At 44.7% G+C, this 8,842-nt stretch overlaps 1 long non-coding RNA gene across 1 annotated transcript; it reads left to right on the forward strand.

Moving 5' to 3' along the window:
* Positions 1-722: 722 nt before the first annotated feature.
* Positions 723-5,547, forward strand: LOC134732647 (uncharacterized). The gene is made up of 3 exons (XR_010116004.1): positions 723-833; positions 2,312-2,471; positions 5,348-5,547. It is a non-coding gene; the product is annotated as an uncharacterized lncRNA (long non-coding RNA).
* The last annotated feature ends 3,295 nt before the right edge of the window (positions 5,548-8,842 follow it).

The following is an 8,842-nucleotide window of genomic DNA, read 5'->3' on the forward strand; positions in this document are numbered from 1 at the left end:
TTTTGAGACAGTCTCGCCCTGTTGCCCAGGCTGGAGTGCAATGGCATGATCTCAGCTCACTGCAACCACTGCCTCCCAGATTCAAGCAATTCTTCTGCCTCAGCCTCCTGAGTAGCTGGGATTACAGGCATGCACCACCATCTCCAGCTAATTGTGTGTGTGTGTGTGTGTGTGTGTGTGTGTGTGTGTCTGTGTGTATCTTTAGTAGAGAGAGAGTTTCACCACGTTGGCCAGGCTGGTCTCGAACTGCTGACCTCGTGATCTGCCCACACTGGCCTCCCAAAGTGCTGGGATTACAGGCGTGAGCCAAGTCTTTGCCCTCCGAGAGCTAATGACCTAGAGGAAGGGACACGACCAGCCATCATATTACACAAGCAAGTATAAAATTACAAATTGTTCCTGGTACCAAAAGGAGAGTGACGAAGTGCTTTGAAAATCCACAGAATTGAGTGCTTTTACTCTGTTTGAGTGGGCAGGGAGCTTCTTGGGAACACAACAAGCAGCTAAGGTATCAGGGATGTGTGGACAGCTAAGAAAGGCAGGCAAGCCAACAGTATCCCAGGCAGAGACGATGGCTGCGCAGCCTCCTAGGATGTCCTTCCTGGGCATCCCCACCTGGAGAGCCCTGCTTCCCCTTGATGCACTATTTGAATGACACCCTTTAGGAAGCCTTCCTGGATTCTTTCAAACCCCCCTTTCTTTCCTCCAGCCAATCACTGAATAAGTGCATACTAAGCACCTACTGTGTGTCAAGCGCTGTGAGGACACCCAGTGCCATGGGAAGAAGACAAAGCCCTTGCCTGTTTGACAATGGAGGTTGCATTCTTATTCAGGTATGATGAGGCCAACTGCTCAGGAGACAACACCATTGGAGACTGTGTTAGTTCCCAAGAGGAGGGGGCACTCCAAACCACACAGGGCCACATGGGAACCACTGGCATCGGGAGCAAGAGGACATGGTGGGGAGGAGGCATTACTGTGGTTTCCACAGGAAGGAACAGGCAGAGCAGGGTGGGCGGGCTTAGGACTGGCTGGTTTGAATAATTTCAGCAGGCCCTGGCATAGCGCTGTTCCTAGTTGTCTGGTCCCTAACCTTGGGGTGATCAGGGGAATAGTGGCCCAGAGGGCGGGAGCCTGACAGAGGAGGTGTGGGGTGTGGGCTCTGGATTGGTTGGTTTGCAAAAGAGGGTGTGTTTGCAGGCAAGTGTTTTAACACTACAGACACTGGCTCACCCTGGGAGGGGCAGCCTCTCAGGGTCCACAGGACCCAGATGTCAAAGCATCAGAATAAAAAGACACAGTTAATGCATTGCCCTTGAGGTTTAGCTGTCTACCTGGGGGGATGAGCAAGAGATGACCATTCAACACAGCTAAACACACAGCCGGGGCCCCTAGCCAGCTTCCGGAGGGATGGGCTTCTCTGTGGAAGCTTCTCTTGAGCCCTGAGGGGTGGACAGGGGTCAGTCAGGCAAACAGAACATCTAGACGCAGGAAGCACAAAAAACAGAGACAGAGGAGGAGGGGAACAATTCAGAAAATGAAAGTAGCTCAAAATTGCTGGAAAGCCCAAGCTTGTGGGAAAAAGCGCCAGTAAGAGAGAAGGCTGTCAGGATCAGATCGTGGAGGGTGGGGTTTGACCCAGAAGCTGGCTTTATCCTGAAGGCAAGAAGAGCCACAGAAGGGTTTGATGGAGGTAAGGGATGTGCCTGGCTTTGCATTTTGGATCATTTGGAAGGGAATGAGAATGCCATAAACACGTGTAACTCGCAAGGCCACTGCAACCACCCAGGGGAGAGATAGTAGTGGTGGTAAAGACAGGGAATGAACAGATGTAAAGGATATGAGCAAAGAAAAATCATGGGATTTGCGAGGTCAGGTGAAGGGGCAGGGATGACCCCACCTCCCTGCGGGACCAGCTGGCAGAGCGTTCACTACCACAAGGGATGCCAGGCAGCCTGGCCTAGCAGACAGCAGGCAGAATTTTTACTCAGATCCTAGAATGAGGGACTCATCCCTTATGGATTAAATTATTTTAGAAAATTTACATTATACCATGAGTGTCCATGGCACTGGGATACTGTTTACCTCAGAACATCATTATAAGGACTGATTGAGATAATGGCTCTGAAAGTGCCGGCTGTGGAAAACACTGCTCATGTGTTTTCTTAATTTCTTGCTACCATTATTATTCTTGTGCAGCCCAGGCCTCTCTCTGCCCAGAGCCAGAGTGACCAGCCATGGTAGGCATATGATACGCAAAGGAACCAGCAGTCCTTGTGGCCACAAACATCTCTTCTCCCTCTCTTCCTAGAAGCATTGCACAGCATTCAACAGAATTTATTCTGGACAGTATTTCACCCCACTAAAAGATCATACTCTTCAGGATCCCAGGAATCTAGGTGTAAATTCTGGCCAGTGAGATTTAAGTGCAAATGGATGCAACTTGCGGAAATGTTCCTTGAAAGGAGAAGGTATGACATTTTTCACTACTTGATTCACACTTTTGATCAGAACTCAGATGAGATGGCTGGACTTCTTGCAGCCACTTTGGACTATGAGGAGGAGGTTTTTTACCAAGGCATCAGTCTGCATTCCACATGGCTATGGAGGCACTTCCAAGTCCTGGACTCCTCTGCTCTGAACCGACTTACCTGAGGAATAAACGTTTTCCTATCCTGTTTAATCTACTGTTTTTCAGGCCTTTGTAACTCACAGATAAATCTAATGTGAAGTGATACATCTGATATCCTAATAAGCCATCAGCATTTTTACCCTAATACAAAGAGTGTGAAGGAGTAAAATAGGTTATGTATTCATAAAGAATGTGATCATAGTATCTATACGTTTAAATGAGGGGAAAAATACCTGTTAAACCTTTAAACAATGCATTTCATTTACTTTGTCAAACTCTTCTAAGATGAAATTGAACATTTTCTCTGAAAAATAATACTAAAACGATCTCACTTTTGGTGTAAAAAATATCAATATCCACTTTTTTAAACCTATCTTTACTACAAGACTAGTTGTTGTTGTAAAAAAAAAAAAAAAAAAAAAAAAAAAAAAAAAAAAAAAAAAACTTTAATTCAGCTCCTATTAAAAGCATTTTAGAGCAAAGCTGCTCCAGAGAATTCTCAAAGAAACAAGAAAAACAGTATCATTTCTCTGGATCTACTTGAAAGAGAATTGGGTGACTTTTACTTGCCCTTTCTTCTCAAAACAAATTTTTGGACTAAGACAAAGTATGGAAAATTTCTATGAAGTATTTGATACTTCAGTGAATGAGAAAGCAAGCAAGCTGTAAATGCAGTGCAAAGTGTACACTCAGACTTCAGGGATACAAGAGGTAATAGAAGTTTTTTGTTGTTGTTTTTTGTTTTTAAAGGCAAGCGCTCACTTGGAACATTTAAATAAAACTTTAAAGATAGCAAGTAAGACATTGCCATTTTCTAACAAGAAACATTCATTTTCATCTACCTGTTATGAACTAAATTGTGTCCCTCAAAATTCAAATGTTTCTGAAGCCTTAACACCCAGTATATCAGAATAGACCTGTGTCAGGAGACAGGGCCTTTAAAGAGGTGATTAAGGTTAAATGTGGTCATTAGGACAGGCTCTAATCTAATATGACTGCTGTCCTTATAAGAGATTAGGGCACAGACACATACAGGATGACCATGTGAGGACACGGGGAGAAGATGGCCATCTATAAGCCAAGGAGAGAGGACACAGGAGAAACCAGCCCTACAGACACCTTGATCTCAGACTTTCAGCTTCCACAACCTAAAGAAATACATATTTTTTTGCTTCAGCCTTCCAATCGGTGGTACTTTGTTAGGCAGCTCCAGCAAACTAAGACACTACCTCATGCTGTTTCCCATCCTAGCTACAGTTGCAAAGCAACAATTTTTAACTCCATGCAGACAAGATTCTGAAGCAGAGATGAGAACAGCCACTGTCTTCAGCAGATGTTCTGCCATGACACCTGTCTAGTCAGTAAGCCCACTGTCCACTCTGATTGGATGGTCCAGTTCTTCTCGCCTCTCTTCCAGCAAGTCACCTGAGTCCTAATTTACATAAAAAACTTGGAGTCATCAAATGGGAATTCCCACTGTCTCCAGACACCATGCTGACAATTCCATTTAATCTGTCCCCCTTTCCAAGGCCTGTGCCTTGGAGTTTGGAACTTTTTCTATTCATTGACTCTTCTGTGTCTTCAATGCTCACCCCATGGCTATCAAATGGTTCCTGGTTCCTCCCTGCTCTTTCATAACCAAGCTTCTTCAAAGATCTTGGGAGCTGCCATTTTTGTTTCTTAGCTCCCTCTCACTTCTCAGCCTGCTCCAGCTTGGTCCCTGCCTTCATTGCATAACTTCACAACTCTTGCAGAGGTTACAAATAAGCTCCCCATTGCTGAACCCAGGAGACTTGTCAGTCCATTCCCAGCAGTATCCAACGTGCTTCACGTCCAATGCTCTCTCTCCTTATTTTCCGGTTTCCCCATTCTCCCTGGCCTTTCCTTCTCTGAGTCATTTGCAAAGTCATCATCTTCCACCTGGACATTTAATTCTCAAGTTCATCAAAGGTTAACTCTCTGTCTGGGCCCAAAATTCTATCTATGCTGAGATAAGTATCAAATTGAGACCTGCAGTTCAGCCCTTCCTCTGTCATTCAACAGGGAACCACACAGTAACCTCACAGACCAAACCCCTGATTCCTCCTCTGGTCTCTAGCAACAACCCGGGTCCTCTCCCAAGCTTATCCGTCGTCTGAGGTGGTGCCACCTGCAGTGTTTTTGTTATTCGGACAGAAAGCCAGGAGTCAGCCTTGGAACCTTCTTCTCCCTCAGTCTAACCTCCAAACTATCACTAAGTCAGTTTTTCCTCCTACCATTCAGTTTCTTTCAATGCCACAGGGGTCTTTCTCCTGGAACTCCCAGCTTCTCGAACACAGGCTATTATTCCAGCCCCCTCATCCTGCTCTCTCCCCAAGAAAGAAATGTTTGAACTGCAGCTGCAATGTCACCTTCTCTTCCGTCCATCCCCAACACCCTCCCTTCACAATCTGCTCTCTGCACCAGGAGTGAAGTCAAAATGCCTGGACTCACCCCTACAGGGTGCCACACCAATAGCCCCAGCTCACCCCCTCCCGACTCTTCCCATGGATGCCTGCAATTTGGGCCCAAAACATGGGAACTTTATTTTACTCTCACGACTCTAGTTATATTGTATTGATTTTAAAGAGCTCTTTATGTAGCAACAGTACTAATTTTCTGTTACAGATTTTGCAAATATTTCCCCGGATTTGGGCTTTTAGGACTGAAATCGCCATATTCTCTATGCTCTTGCAGAAGACGGCAAATAATAACGTCAGCAGTTACTGCTGATGTTGCGGCCTCCTCAGCAAATGGAAGCACCTGGCCTGCCTCACCTGGCGAATCCACCCGGGATGGACCATGCCTTGGAGAAAAGGAGAGAAGCTGCAGAATGACCCTCAAAGCCAGCAGCCTGATAAACTACATTTCAGAATCAACCACCTTTTAGAGACAGGGAATAGCAGACATTCTTTGTGATGAACGCACTGAAATTTCAGGGAAGCAGCACTACAGGGTTTCTTAATTGAACTTTTGTGAATTTTATTCAAAGCAGACTATAACAATATGGTTCTTGATTGCCGTTATTTCTCTACCTCGTGAAGAACGTGGGCCTGGTGGAACTGGCTATTGTTCTGCGTATCACATGCTTCCCCATTATTTCCCTTTCCATGTCCACACTGAAATTTGGTCCCAGCGAGTGGGCAGGTAAAGGGACCCAATTTTCGAAGAAAATTAATGAAGAGAGAATGGATGGGCGAGCAGCTGCCCTTTCATCCCTGACGGCAGAGTAGGCTCAGGTACAGGTGGGTGGGCTGCTAGGCGTTGCGTTTAAATTCCTTTATCATCTCAGCCTTTTCTCCAAAGGCCTTCAAAGAGCTGAGCCCAGCTGCTCCCATCCCCTCGCCTGTGCCTCCTCTACTGATGACAGGACACACAAAGCATCCCAAAACCTGGAGCCACAGAGGCAGACTGGGGTGGGTGCTGATGTCCTTGTAGCAAGTGAAATATTGTACTTATATTCAAAGACAGCCATCTTCACACCGGGTGCCTGGGAGGACAGTCACACCAGACATTGCGGCTATATCATTCTATCTTCTCTGCTCAGCCAATGTACTCATCGCTCATTGTTCAAGACACTCCCAAGTCAAACCAGCAAACCGAATTTCACTGCTCTGAGTTTAAAATGTATTAACTGCTGTCATGATCTAATAATAAGTATTATATCTGCTTTAAGATCTCCCAGCAGGGGATAAGGGAAGCATACATGGAGCTGGAAATTCACTGATTCTGCTCTTCAAGAAACATCAGGCCTGAAGAAGGGCAGTGGAGCTCTCGGGATGGTGCCTGCAGTTAATGAGTCTGACACTCTTTGCCTTCCATGACAGGACACAAGTTCCCTTCACAGTAAAGCCAGAGAGTGTTGTCTCATAGCCATGCAGCAGCCTGAAAATCAACCAGAACTTGGAAGTGAACACACACTCTGCTTCTTAATAGAGCAGTGACACTTTGCTACTCTGAGCCTCCTTTTCCTCTCTGTAAAATGAGAATAATTCTCACTTTTCCTGAGATTGTATAGAAACTAGAAGAAGCAAAGCATGAAAAAGCAACTGGCATCCGGCAGACCAAACAGTACGTTAAATTATGCTGTCAGGGAAATTGAAGATAAAATTCTGAACTTACATAACTTGAAGATATTATTTCACCAGAGTGAAATTTACTTCAGGGTTCCTAGAAACATTCATTCTTTCATTTCCAAGTATTTTTGGGGCACTAACTATATGCCAAGCACTGTTCTGGTACCTGGGGTATCCTAAGTGGAGTGCTAGTAAGTGTTCAACGACCAAATGACACTCTGAGAGGAGGCAATGAGGAAGCCCTGATTTGTAGCATTTGCCAGTTACTGTGGTGTAAATTCTTCCACCACAGCCAATTTCCAATGACCTGTGAGATGCAGAGTTTGGAAGAGAATGTGCAGCATCAGCTCTGGCTCCAGCCCAGCTCCCAGATGGCTTATTTATGAATCAATAAATAAACCACCCCCAATCCCATCCACCCTCACAGACCTCCCTTTCTGACATTACCCCCTGAAGGTGAAATATGATCCAATACCTCTCCTTCACCAATTTCTTATAAGCAGGTTTTCAGAGATGTGGTGAACATAAAAGAAGTGATATCGACTTTAAACTATTCACATTATCATCATGACATTGTTTTTTGTTTTTTTTTTTCTTCCCAAAGCATCAAATAAAACATGGGCTCCTGCCCAAACTTTACTTACACACAAGGGACTAAAGCTTATTTAAAAACAAAAACCCAGCCAAAAAAAATTGCAGTTCTCCAAAACTATAAATGATTTACTCTCTTTGCTTTGGTCTTACCCAAAGCAAAGGGGATCCCGCACAGAATGAGGGAGAATCCACCACGGTTTCTTCCTCTCGGGGACCACTGAACTGTGGAATAAGCTGTCCCCACTCAGTGGAGGCGGAGGCTAAGAGAGAATGTGAGCTTTGTAGGTGCTCTGCTTTTCTTGAACCTTTGCAAATACATAACACAATGCATAGGCCTTCAAGCATAACCTTCCCATTGTTACACTGTGGGGATGACAGAGAGCAAAAGGCCAAGGATAGTAAATTTGAGAATTCCCAGGGTATAGCTCTACAACTGTACTAAATATTTCCTGGACTTTCTTTTTTAATACAAAGCAGTAAAACTGGGGGAGAAAATGAATAGGACGAACTTTTTGCCAATTTGGGAATTTGCAGCTTTCTGTATTTGCCACTCTCCACTTCACAAAACTAGGCCTGGTCCCCTGTGGCTAAGATTGAAGGCAGTGCATGGGCCATGCCAGGCCTCCTGCATGTAGGAACAAGCAGGCCTACAACCTCTTGTAAGACCTTTCTGGGCAAACACAGGGTGGGTCCCAAAGCAACCATTTTTGACTCGTATTTTGCCATAATCCTCCTGTTTTACTTGGGCTTGTAATTTTTTAAAAAAAATCTAACTTGATTTTTCCATTCTACTCAACCTGCAATGAACTCCTTTCGTCACACTGTGGCTTGTGGCGTCAGTCTGTTATTGTGCCAATCACAGTGAGATGAAACATGCTATGCCAGGTGCAGATTTGATGAGTAAACAAAGGAAAACCAGAAAACACAATGCATCTATGTCTACTGCCAAAGACCTGGGATAATCTAGTAGAGCCTCAATCACCCCTTTTCCTCCCATGATATCTTATGCTAATTGAAGACCAGCATAGGTAGCAGTAGCCTCTCAGCTGCGCTAGCAGACACCCATTGACCACATCCATTCTCAGGGAGTTTTGCATGGTCAGCAAGAGCCTGAGGTGGTGGAGTTGGACAAACTGGACTCAAATTCTGACCCCTTATTGACTTGCTTTGTAAACTTGGGCCAGTTGCTGGGGAAGATTCAATAAATTATTGCATAAAGCATATCATCCAGAATAGTGTCTGGCACTGAATATGTACTATGGATATGTTAACTACTGTGGGGAAGATTGTGGAAGATTTTGAAATAGGCCTAAAGGATTTTTGGATAGCCCTCAATGGAATGCCACTATTACAAGGATTATTTGATTCTATAGGGTGTGCGCATTTGCTTGATTGCTTTTCTTTGACTAGGCTACTTTACAACTCTGTTAAACGCAAGTTGATTTGTAGAAAACTCTTAGTTATACAAACAATTCCTGCCTGTAGAGGCATACATACTGTGTCTCATCTCCTGGTAGACAAT

The sequence above is a fragment of the Symphalangus syndactylus genome, chromosome 15 (assembly GCF_028878055.3).
Source record: "Symphalangus syndactylus isolate Jambi chromosome 15, NHGRI_mSymSyn1-v2.1_pri, whole genome shotgun sequence".
NCBI lineage: Eukaryota > Metazoa > Chordata > Mammalia > Primates > Hylobatidae > Symphalangus > Symphalangus syndactylus.